Source organism: Patagioenas fasciata, chromosome 7, assembly GCF_037038585.1.
Source record: "Patagioenas fasciata isolate bPatFas1 chromosome 7, bPatFas1.hap1, whole genome shotgun sequence".
Classification (NCBI taxonomy): Eukaryota; Metazoa; Chordata; class Aves; order Columbiformes; family Columbidae; genus Patagioenas; species Patagioenas fasciata.
Window position 1 is genome coordinate 25,434,676 of NC_092526.1, and position 13,302 is coordinate 25,447,977.

General features: G+C 38.4%; 1 protein-coding gene across 11 annotated transcripts in view; it reads right to left on the reverse strand.

Moving 5' to 3' along the window:
* Nucleotides 1-13,302, reverse strand: part of ZNF385B (zinc finger protein 385B) — a 158,630-nt gene that overhangs the window by 63,547 nt on the left and 81,781 nt on the right. The window contains exons 1-2 of one of the 11 annotated variants that reach the window (XM_071811150.1): nucleotides 4,421-4,717; nucleotides 4,130-4,258 (exon numbers count right to left, since the gene is read on the reverse strand). The exons of 5 other annotated variants lie outside the window; for them this stretch is intronic. The gene's annotated coding sequence lies outside the window, so the exon portion shown is untranslated. Of the gene's footprint in view, nucleotides 1-4,129; nucleotides 4,719-12,429; nucleotides 12,451-13,126; nucleotides 13,147-13,302 lie in introns of those variants that run through there. 5 more of the 11 variants (XM_071811151.1, XM_071811153.1, XM_071811152.1 and 2 more) reach the window with 5 other exon arrangements.

Genomic DNA, 13,302 nt, shown 5'->3' on the forward strand with positions numbered 1-13,302 from the left:
ACAAAAGTTTTACAATTTTATTCCTAAATACAAGTTGCATCTGATTTTAAATGTTAATTTTACATAATGCAAGGTCATGATAAAACACCCTGAGCACAGCTGCTAGTTGCCACATCCCTTACACCTACCATAACAACTTACTTGCATGCAAAGCACTGTGAGCTGAATCAGCGAAAAGCAGAGACAACTTTCATTTAGGGACATTAGGACCTGTGCAAGTTGCAACAAAGCAAGATATCAAATAATTTATGCTTCCTTTTGCTAGTGATGGCAACTTTCAACCATTATCACTAGGTACATCCAAGCATTTTGATTGAAAGCTGATCACTGAGTCATGGAAATTAATCAAGAAGCTTCTGACAAAACTCAAATGGCAGAAGTTTACAGAATGGGGAAAAAGGGACAAGCCACTTAGGAGGAATATAAGAATGTTAGAGTATGCAGGGATGTGGTGAGGAAGGCTAAGATCCACTTGGAATTAAATCTGGCAAGGGATGTCAGAGACAACAAGAAGGACTTCTTCAAGTACATGAGTAGAAAAAGGAAGGTTAGGGAAAATGTAAGCCCATTGCTGGATTATGTGGGTGCCCTAGTGACAGAAGATACAGAGAAGGCAGAGTCACTGAATGCCTTCTTTGCTTCTGTCTTTACTGCTAAGGCTGGCCCTCAGGAATCCCAGACCCTGGAGGTAAGAGTGGAAGCTCAGAGAAAGGAAGATTTTCCCTTGGTTGAGGAGGGTCGAGTAAGAGATCATTAGGCAAACTGGACACCCACAAATCCAAGAAGGGTGATCCAGGAAACTATACGCCAGTCAGCCTCACCTCCATCCCTGGGAAGGTGATGGAACTACTCACTGAATGCCATCTCTAAGCATGTGGAGAAGAGGATAGTTATCAGGAGTCAACATGGATTCACCAAGTGGAAATCATGCTTGACCAACCTGATAGCCTTCTATGACGGTATGACTAGCTGAGTAGATGAGGGAAGAGCAGTAGATGTTGTCTACCTTGACTTCAGCAAGGCTTTTGACACTGTCTCCCATAACATCCTCAGTTGGCAAGCTCAAGAAGTATGGGTTAGATGAATGGACAGTGACATAGATTGACAACTGGCTGGATGGCAGAGTTCAGAGGGTTGTGTTCAGCAGTGCAGAGTCTGGTTGGAGGAAAGGCTGAGAAAGCTGGCTATGTTCAGCCTGGAGAAGAGAAGGCTGAGAGGGGACCTTATTTATCCTTATAAATATCTTATGGGCAGGTGGTAAGAGGATGGGGCCAGACTCTTTTCAGTGATACCCAATGACAGGATGAGGGTCAACAGGCACAGACTGAAGCACAGGAGGTTCCATCAGAATATGAGGAGAAACTTCTTTACTTCAAGGGTGCCAGAGCACTGGAACAGGCTGCCCAGAGAGGCTGTGGAGTCTCCTTCTCTGGAGACATTCAAACCTGCCTGGATACATCCTTGTGCAGTCTACTATAGGTGAATCTGCTTTAGCAGGTGGGTTGAACTAGATGATCTCCAGAGGTCCCTTCCAACTCCAACTATTCTGTGAATCTATGAAAGTAAGGCTAGATAATATCAAGTCAAAGAGATGACTGCTACTGGCTCCATGGAATTTTGTGCATTTTCTGCACTCATATGTAGATTAAAAAAAAATAAATAATCAGATATTTGAAACAGATCTTAGTGAATTGCAAAGACATATTCACTATAAACTACAAAAATCCCTGACAGGTCTCACATTTGAATAAATGGTCTGCAAGTTTACATGACAGTCACAGAGTAAATAGCAAATAATGATAAGTGTCAAGATCTTGCTCATAGCCTGGAACTTTAATTATTTGAGAGAAAATTTAGAGGAAAATAATTAGATAGATTACAGTTGATAATTATGCAAAATAATTGCTGGAGTTACAAAAACTGCTTAGGCATTTCCAAATTCATGCTGCAACAGCAACTAGATGTTGAGAGATCTGTTCTGTCTACTACCAGTAAGAACAATGCAGGCCAATGGTTCATCTTTCCCTGAATGTCTGGAATTCCACTGCTGAAAGTTTTGCTTGCACTTGAAAAGTTAGTTACAAAGGGACAAATACATATTTGGCTTGCAAAAAAAAAAGAGTAATTGGCAATAAATTACAGCAAAAAATAATCATATACAACTTTCAGTTTTCAGTCATCTACCCAGCCAGTCTTAGATCTTTGTAAGTATCTTAGATCTAAATAAATATCTGGATGCTAGGATCTCCAGGAACAGGAGATACTAACAGCCCTGAAAATCTTGGTTTATGAGCATTGCACCCCCCAAAAAAAGAAGCAGGAAACATTTTTCCCCCTATGAGGCAAAGAAACAGTTGGATGTGTTTCATAGTGCAAAGAGGCTAAAATATTTGAATAAAACAAATTAAAGGAAATATACTAATGTTGTCTTCATTTAGGAGGGATAAAAACAGGTGTAACTTGAGTCATGAGTAACCAAGGACCATATGAGTATTTGTCCAGTTCTCTGAAGTCTAAAACAAACATCAGATGGTTTCTTGTGCTGTTGTCACTGAATGAAGCTATTCTGTTTGTCTGCATTAAAAGAGGGTTTGTGTGATGCTGTCAAGGCAGACTCTGAATAATAGCTGATTACAATCTCTATCCTCCATCTTCCTTAAAGAGGAAAAAAGCCTTCTTTAATAACAGACGGTTCAAACAATCAGGAACCCTGGATTCAAGAAATGAGGTGACACCTTTACAAAATACAGAGCACTAGAGTGGTACATTAACTGGAGAAAGTAGTGCTCAAATTCAGCTAATTTAAGACTCCAAGAGGTGTCTTGGTACATGCTGCATTGACAGCATACATACATACTAAGTGGCAGAATTCCTGCAGTACCTCCACCATCAAGATTCCGAAGAGATTTGTCAAATATTGGACACAAATTACTTAACGTAGTTTTATTTTCAGTAACTCATCTGTCATTACTTTTGTTTTAGAATAGATTTCCTAATTTATTATGTCTCAACTACCTAAAAAATACTTTAATTCCTATTCTCCCAGCTTTAATATCAAGCGTGGGTTTGGGGGGTTTTGTTTTGTTCTCATTTTTGATTTGTTCTCCTCTCATAGGTGGTTTCCAGCACTAGTCTCTGCAGTGTTCAGTTTGATTTTCTCAAGGGTTTTTCCTCATGAACAATTTTCAGTTTCACATGTCAGCAAAAAAATCCAAGCCCCTGGCACCACAGGTTTATGATCAAAAACTGATGATAATTTCTTCCAAATCCCTTTTATTTTATTTATTTGTAAGAAAAGCACTGCCTTTTATTTTTTAATATGCTTCCTTTTCCAGATCAACGGTGAAGCTAGATGAGAACTTAAACCTTTAATTTTTATCACCTTTGGGAACTGACTCCACTTTTCTCAAGTGGGTTTTGCTCTTTGTTCCATCAACAAACTGAGAAGAAAGCTTGAGCTCCTCTCTTGAGGTGTCATATATTGCATATACAAGGAGCTCTTTGCTTTTCATGCAACTCATTCCATCAGAGAAGGTAAACTACAGCTTCCTATTGAATTTTAAAACAGTACCTCATGTATAATTTATAAAAACTGCCAGTTGCATCAATCTTACTTTATTCTGGTATATTTTCTGCTTTAAAATGTCATGTGCAATACTTTAGCCATAGATGCAATATCTATTACTGGCTGTAAGTGACCCTGCACTGGCATCCATTTTGTTGCTATCAACAATCACTTGAGCATTACAGATTTTTTGGCTGACAACATCACCTACTGCTTTGTTGTTACGCTTAAAGTTGCCATGGAGACAAAAGAACAGCTGAATAGCAATTTTAATGCTTGAGAAATGCTTATTCTTTAGTAATAGGATGCTACTTGCCAGTATGGAGTCTCAGAGTTTAATGGAAGTTATTATAAATACTAACTTTGAATCAAAGCCTCTCTCAAAAAAATGACAAAAGGCAAATAAGAGACTTGTGTTTCTTCTTGCCCACCCTAGTTCTACTGGTAATGAACAGAGGCAGAGAAGACTACCTCCCTGCTGTGGAATAAGAGATCAGCATGGCAGATGTTGCTTCCAGCCCCATATCTTGAAGGATATAACAGTCACTGCACAAAGATGCTTACCTTATTTTCTCTCCAAGTACCTCTAGGCTGCAAATAACCTCAAAATGGGAAGGAATAAGGATGTTCCATGCTTCATCTTCCTCAGCAATTCAGGTAAAGTCTGCTCCATCCACAGAAACACAACACAAACTAAGAAAAAAAAAATAATCAAGGATGCTCTCCTTGAATTTCCTCCTCTAGCTGTACAGATCTGCTTTTTCTCAAGCACAACCCTTCCTACACAAAGTGTGTGTAGAAGTTCCGACTAACAGCTGAATCCCACCGCTCTCTGCTCATAATCCATTAACTCACATTACTGTACAGATTGCAACTGATGGGAATCGAGGACACTCAGTCCCAGGATACTTGATGCCTTTCAGATTCCAGTCCTACATGTTTAATTCCTTCCATCTCACCACAGCTCCTGCTTCTGAGTGGACAGAATGCACGGGACCAAAATGAGTATCACCTAAAGACTCTTCTACCTTAAATCCTGCTGTTGTTGAGTCACAGAATTTCTAAAGATCATTATAAACAGCAGATTATCCCTGGTTTGCTACAGTGGATCAGATACAAAGTGTAATAAAGCAGACCCTTGTCCCACAAAGCCAACCAGCAGGCAAAGCAAGCAGCTGTCAAGGACAGCTGAAGGAATATTTTCCTATATAAGAGCCTCCCCCTCCCCCTGCACTTGACACTGCTGCCCCTTCTCCCAACACCGCAGTGGCAGCAAGAACACAAAAACTATTCCTGGAGTTGCTACCTGATCCTTCACTAGCAGTAGGAGCAGCTTTAGCCCCTCAGTTTCCTGCCCCACCAGCAGACCCTGACTTGCCTGTTCCCGTCATGTGCAAGACAATACAGTCAGAAAGAAATATTCTATAGCAAGACAGCAAGTGGTAGGGGAATAATGCGTAAGAGGAGGAGGAAGACTGGGATAAAGATGAGTCCTTCTCCTCCTCACCAGACCTCCCTGCTGAAAGACTCCTGCATGACACTTCTCAGTCCCTGAATTGTCTCTGCCCTCCCTGCCTTTGCTCCCCACAGCCCTACTATTCCACGTGCAGCTTCTTTAACCTCTGCAGAAACCTCTTGCGAACACACAGCTTTCAACAATCCAGCCGCTGTGCCAAAATACATTTTGTTGACACTTCAGAAAGAGCACTTCACACTGAGGAATATGATCTTTTACTTGCGTTGGACAAAATCTGTTTTTGCTAAGAAGCCTTGAATTGACTTTGGAGCTCACAGAAGCAAAAATATTAAATGTTACTATAGGAAAGAACAGGCAGGCTGTAGCAGCAGAGGTCTGTTCCTTTCGCTTGAAAGTTTCTAGCTGAGTGAGAGCATTCTGTTGATAAGCTGAAATTAAACAGATTGATCCTCATTTCAGAAATTCTTTGATCTGTAGCAAAGGTGCTTAAAGTGGAAATAAAGTTCCAGAAGAACACTTTTTTTGTTCTTTTAAGCAAATACTTTTCTATTACTTGAGAGAGGACAGACAGTGACTAAATAAGTTTTATTACAGTTCCTTGATTTCAGCATCTCAGCACTCATGTGCAATCCTAAGGTCTAAGGGTCATGATGCAAATGATCACAACAACAAAGCGGAGAAGTGAAAACATAAGAGCAACTTCATCGAAAAGAGGGAAAGACAGTATTTTAAATAAGCTCCTTGCCCATTCTCAAAAGTTTCATTATTCCAACCTCAGTTTTGCCTCAGCAGGTCCTCCTCTAGACTTGTCCAAACATAGAGAGATGGTGCAGTTTAAGCAAGTCACCTGGGCAGATGCCCAGGAAGACAGGAATTTGTTCCAAAACTAGCAAGTGCTCTCCTCTTGTGACATCTTACTCAGAGGCATTAAGAGTTCAGACAGGGCTGCACGACAACAGTGTGCAGCCACTCCTTTGGGAGACTGGCCAGAGGAGGGACAAGACTTGAGCAGCACCCCACAAACACTGCAGCAGCTGCTGATTTCTGGCCAGTCTAAGCCAACACGCTGGTCTCTGGCTACGGACAGAAAAATGCAGTCTGGCACATCACTTCTGACACATTGCCAGGCCAAATTCCCCATCTCTCTAAAAGAAAGGGATGAAGGGAAAAGATCACTCTGCCAACAAAATGCTGACGTTTCAGATCCTTGCACACAGTCAAGCCTGAATGGAAAGGAAAGAAGTCCACACACCACGAAACTAGGTAAAACTCAAAGGGAAAAGGAAAACAGCTGAGTCGCAGCTTCCGATCAGTCCCACTGGCATTTCTATCAAATGTGTTTGGAATTGCTCCCGCTTTTGAAAAGAAAAATCCTCCCTGAAATGCAGTTTAAAGAAATGTGTGACAGGGCAGGAAATAAAAGGTTTCAATTTAAAAGGCTATATGTGGAGCTCATTTATATAAAGGGAGTATTTTTGGAAAAGATTGTTCAATGACAAAAAATTCCAGATGGAAATCAAAAAGAAATAAAGCAAGAAACTGATAACTTCAAGGTCAAGTTGTATTTGAACGTTAACTTATATTCAGAAATTATTAGGAATATGAAAGGGTGTACATTTAAAACTCAATAGCTATTCACACATATTCCTTGTGAGAGACATTGTGTTAGCATCTCTGTGAAGCCTAGTTTAATTAATTTAAAAACACCCGAGAAAAACACAGATATGTAACTTCCCTGGACAAAGTATAAGTCTGTCTTTCACATGACAAATACATTAAAAAAAAAAAAACAATGCCCTGAGATGATCATCAACAGTTGACTTGGAGTGGTGGAGGTTTGCCTAGGATTTCAGCTCCTATACTTCTATTTTAAGCATCTTAAATAAAGAAGGACAATATTTGTGGGGTGAAGAAGTATGGTACTCAGACTACCAAGTGCAAAGCAAGAAATGCATTTAAGACGAAGAGTAAACAGAAGTCAAACATACACGTTTTTAGAAGTGACCCAATTGAATTGTGAAAATGAAGAATGATGCAGCAACAGGCCAATACACCCCAGATCACCTAGCAACTTCTAGGAATAAACACGAAAGGAACAGACTTAATTGTTTTCTCACTATATTGGCTTAGTACTTCCTTGCTTCACCTTAACCAGTGAGATAAGAGATTTCTTGGTGTGAAGGCACAGATGTGGGAAGCCTTTCCCTGGAGAAGCTGGGCAGAGAAACCGCATTGCTGCTCAGAGCAAGGGGTTGCGGGCAGAACATGACCAAGCAGTTACAGCCACCATGCAACGTCTTTGCAACAGCTCGAATTAAGAAACTTTGCTGCCCTTTACTCCATCTTTCATCTTCCGTTTCTTGTGGCGTGAACAATTGTTCCAGATGCAACTTAATAGGTGTTTGTGTATTTTCTCAGAGGTCAGTATCAGGTACTTCATTATTTATGTTCCTGTTTTCTTAGGGAATTAATCCTTAGGGTATCAGAGTTTTGAAATTTTGATGAAAGGTCTTAAAATTCCCCCTGGATTTGTATTCATAATTGACAGCATTATATAATTTTCAAGTACTGAATGACTCACAGCTGGATATAAAATAGTAACACCATAGAAACTTTCTTATGCTTTTTAATATTTCTTACACTTTCCTTGCTCTAAGAGTCTAGGATTTCAATCCCTGATGTTTGGATTTGCAAAAAGCAATTCCTCTCTTTCAAGTAGAAGTCTTTTCTTTGTTTAATTTTAAAAAGCAAAGACAGTGCTGATATCCTCATTTTTGTTGGACTTGCATTACTACATCTCAAAGTATAATACTTCTCAAACAGCTGTAACAGAAGGATTTCCCAATCTTACAACTGGTCCTCCAACTATAAGCAAAATAAATCCCTAGGTTTACAGACTCAGCATGTTAAATGTATCTGGATGAATCCTTCCTTTTAGACCAAGTATTAGAAAATTTTATTGTTTTGTGGTTAGTTTTTCTGTAATTTGCTCACCCTCTCAGCTCACAAAAGCTGCTAATTTCTTTTAACTCAAAGAGTTACTCACATCCTGATAATGTATCTTCGAAACATTAAGACTATTTCTAGCTTCTTAAGTACCACCACAATATAGTAAGTCTTTACTTTTAATTGAATTGGATTCCTGAAGAGGAAGAAACAGGGTAATTTAGCTGTTTCTGTTTGCTTGTTTGTTTTAGTAGTATTAAGCTGTAATAGGATCCCATGCCCTTCATTCTCTGATACAAATAGTAAAATGACACTGTTCCTAATGTCCCAAGAGCAGACAACTAAAACAGTAAACTGACACCATTTACAGCTGCTAGAAGTAAGCATTTGGCTTGAAAACCTTTCATGTAACCTAACAAATGTTTCAAAGCACCACACATGTGCAGAGTGTGCCTCTAGAAGTAACTCCAAGATTACTGCACACAAAGGAGTAGAAAAAAACAAATGGCACTGAATGTCACCTTTATGAACACAGTGACCAGGACAGGCACCACAGAGTAACCTCACTGAAGGGAAAGTATTATTCAAAAGGTATCTGTGAGTTGACTAGATACAGACAATTTTGAAATAAATATTTTATTGAAGTTAAAGCCCTTAAATGCAACCACAGAAAGCCATTCCTACTGCTATTACTAGGGCCAAATTAAAAGGAAATTAGTATCTGTACCTCTCACTACAAATGTTTGAGGAATACATACTGTAAGCAAATAATGTGCCTTAGTTTGATATACTGGGACATAATTAGTAATGATGGGATGGAAGAAATTAATGGTCTGCTAAGGTTTAATACTGGAAAAACCAATATCCAAAACAACTTATCCAATAAAGTCAAAGGAGAAAGTCCCACGGGAAAGGTAGGAAAACCAAATATCCTAGGACTTCTAAAGAAAGATCAGAAAACAATGAAGTTAGTTGGTGCAGCCTATTTTAATGTGTTTCAATATCAGTTTTGCTTGTATTTCAGTTGTATTTTTAATATTAAAACTTATAAGTTGTATTTTAAATGTGATAATTATAATACTTTTAAAATTTAAAGAGCACAAAACCACAGAGTAATCATGTAGTCTCTAACATTGCTGATCTTAAAGCGTATCCTTTACTATTGAGTACGCTCAGTGAAAAGCTGATGGATTTTGTTCTATAGCTGTAGTTCTACCACACATCACTCCCCATGGATCCCTTTGCAGTCCAGATGCAGAACCAAAACAAAAATGCCCCATCTTCCAAGGTTTTACTTAACTTTCATTTGAACTGGACAAAGAGCAGATTTTGTGGATTGCTGAGCTTTCTTCTATTCTTACATATGCTCTTGTCCCCTAGATTAATTCCACTAGCCTCAGAGGATTCACATGGGTCAAAAACAAAGACTGAGCAAGCCAGCGACAAGACACTTTGACCTGAAGCTTAAGCCCCATAACAGATTGACCTGCAGTACATTAGGCAACTTATCAGTTGGCTGTGGAGATGTCAATAAGCCTTTTGTTTTAAAGCATGTCAGAAGTACAATATACTACTTTAGAGGTCAACTGCCCATTCCACTGCAGAGCGACAAAACTTCCAACAAAACCAAAATTACATGCTATAATAACAATTTAAGGATAAAAAACAACATTCACAGGGAATCTTGTAAAACCTGGTCACCCAGCTTTATAATTCAGCACATATCATAAACTATAAGAACACTGTGAAAGAGAGATGGACACCCTACTCCTTTACCTTTAAGTATTCTCTATCTTTTACTGGCTGAATAGCTACCCTTTCAGTGCCATTGAAATCACCTAAGCACATAAATTACTTTTGAATTAAAGCACAGGATTGAATCTATCCTTATTCCTCAGTCTTTTCAAAAGCGTTAGACATTTTGAATTACTCTTTTCCTGTCTATAGAGCCCTTAGTTTCCAATAGTTCTAAGGAAGTCTGTAGTAAAGTCTGTCTTCTCACTGTTATATTCCTACTCTGATCTTGACTATATCCTCTGTGTGGTGTTGCTTTTGTGTTTGGTTTTGTTTGCTTGTTTTTCAGAAACACTGCTGCTGCCATAATTCTCTATTACAATGCTTTCCCTACCTGTTCTGATGTCCCTTCTTCCCTTCAGTTTCAGACATCACATTAAAAATAAAAAATTGCAAATACCTCACTCATACAGTTTTCCTTCTCAGCCTCAGCCACTGACTCATATCCATAATCTGAAGTTTTAAAATGTACGTCTCTGAAATGGCCTCTTTTCCCAGGCACCTCTGTTTACCAAGAAGCACTTTAGCAAGTTAGCTGTAGTTTTGGATATTTGGGACTACTTGAGAGAAAATAGGCTTTTGGATTAAGCTAAATGCATATACAGTTGTAGAATGACAGGGGAACAGTTCAAAAAGAAATTTTCCTTCCTCCATTCCAAAAGCTCTATCTTTCTTCAGCTTCCCCATAAAATCTAGAAAGAACAATCTGATTCTGTAGTAATCAACTTCAGTTTCATACAAAGCACAGCATCAACATGGACACACATTTTCGTTACTGTCTAAATATCTGCTAAGAAGAGAGGAAAAAATACTTCAGAATATAATTTAGCTACCTACTGAAGTCTCCTTTTATTCTCGTACCACACAAGCACACCCATACAAATAGGATGCTAACTAAGAAATGAATACCAAATGGAACTCTGCATAGACATAAAGGTCTGAGTTGGCCATAGGGTGGGTTTTGAAAATAACGTATAAGTAGTATCTTGTAGATGGTGGAGAGATGCCTCATCACTTGTGCATAATTGCATTTATAACTGTTATATCAATCACAACCTCTTCAAATAAAGGTTTATCCAGGAACATTGGACATTGCTTTGGATCTATGCCCAAAGGGTATGTAAAAGTTCTTTGGGGAAGCATTGACCTTCGAAATGTGCAAGTCTGAGACACATTTCTCTTTGGTAATAACTGTTAATGAAATTGCCTAATAAAACACATTTCAATCATGAAGACTACAAAATTAAATTTGGTTTCATAGTATAAGCTGAACTTCACTGTTCGGCTTGTATTACTACCATAGGTAACAAATTTAGAATAACTAGGAGGTTTGCATGACACTTTTTATTGTAAGACCATGTTTTTCAGTAGCTTATAATACGTCAGTTTATTAGCTAGAGTTTTCCTTGCCTGGTTTAAGTTTTTATTATTGTCTCAAATTTCAAGTTATTTCCGAGAACAGCTATCACAAATGACTGGGGAGCATATATACTTGAACAAAGCAAAACTAGGAGACCTCACCCAATTAGGATTACCTGATGCTATCCATTGTAGAAGAATTCTTAAAATTTTCGTGGAACTTCTCATATTTCTGTGATCCCCTAAGCCTGTCCACCTTATCTATGATTTATTGATGTACCTTCTGAAGTATTAAAAATCACCAGTTCCTACCCTCACCTTTGCCCCAGAGAGGTTTCAACAACGCACCAAAAACTCTCACCAATCTGAGAAAGGACCATACTAATCGTAAAGCTCATTCCATACCTGCAATATTCACACAGTTGGAACCCCACAAGCACTGGAGCAGTGAAAAAGACCACCAGGGTAAGAAAGCAAAATGTCCACTCTAAAAACTGAAATTCAGGACAGTGTCTCAATACTCCAGCTACCTCCTCTCTTTCCAATGGACAGGTCTTCTCCAAGGATATGAGAAAAGGCAAGTCTTTCAACCATTCTTTGCAGGTAGCACATGTGATTAGTGACCATTCCTACCCACAGAACTTGGGGAACAACAATATTTTCTCAGAGTCCTTGCAAGAAAAATGTTGAAACAAGAGGAACCAAATCAGGTTTAGCTTCCTCTTACAAGTTCTTGAATTTAGCAACTTTTTGTTTGAATTGAGAACTGCCAACTTTAATTGTCAGATGATATTATTAGATCAGACAGTAACAAGAAATAATAAGTATACTGCCCCCTGTCCCTACTTGTTTGTATCTCATTGCACTGAGATCAGTTGTCGTCTTGCTTCCATTTGCCTATCTGCCCACAGTGAGGCAGAACTTCTCCCTAAAGACACACAAGACAAGCAGAAATAAACATCATAGAAAAAATTTACAGGAAGATGTAAGTAAATCATACATAAAGAAACTCTTTGTCTATGCCAAAGCAAGCTGTATCAGGATCAGATTTTTTCTTGATTAATCTTCTTCAGAATTTCATGAAAACACTAATGAAAGACCTGATCAAAATCACAGAAATTAAAGCAGGAGAAAACTGTTCCATAAATAACATATGTCTAAACAATCCCTTGTTTTAATTGCACAGCTCCGAATCTTGGCCAACAAGGTCCTGCAGAATTCAAGCCAAACCTGTCCCCAAGTGTACACACATAACTAAAAAGAAAGTTTTTGTTCAGATAGATCCTACCTTCTTTTACCAGTTAAACCAAGTTTTGTAGGAGAGAGTACTGCTTGTCTCTGTGTCCATTACTCTATTGATTGTTGTGTAAATATTAGGCTTCCTGCTTGTGGAGAAACTACTGCAAAGTTTCTTTCAGGTCTGTTTGCACATTTCAAACTTGTGCGTGGTTTAGAACAAGGAAGTTTATGTAATGTTCCCGAGAAAGTGCAGTACCTCATGGCTCATTTTAATTCAGGTATGAATACATGACACAGATGAATTCACAAAACACTCCTTTCATCTGAAATTTAAGTAGTAACCCTTTTTCCCCTGAAGGTTTAAGCAGCTTTAAGTGATGAAATGATTGTATTTTCCTGTTTATTTCAAGCAATACTGGATAGAAACATCTTAGGATGAAATTTTCTTGAATTTATTCAAATACACCATCAACTATAAGAATATTTAAATAAGTCATTCCAAAGGATCTCAGTGTTCTCTACAACTATATAATATGATGATTTTAAACTTTGCTTAAAGAATTTTAGTATTACAGCACATAAAAGCATCTTTTCCCCAACGGCCATATTTTCAAGTACTGAACAAACCCAAATATCTGTTTGTAAAAATCAAGAAATTTGTACATGCATCTGGGGTATTCACCTAAACATAAACCTATGATGCAAATTTTATCCGTGCACTGCCCATTACTGAAATTCTTGCTTACCTGTAAAGTTGGTTTCATCTTTCCTACAGATAAAGCTTTTAAAACTACCATTAGGAAATATCACTGGGAAAGTGGCAGTGAAGTACTTCTGGATTACCCTTCTTTATCCAGACAACTTCCATAAGTGCAAAGTCCTGTTCAAACGCCCCCTTTCCAGAACCCTCTCTGACTCCCAT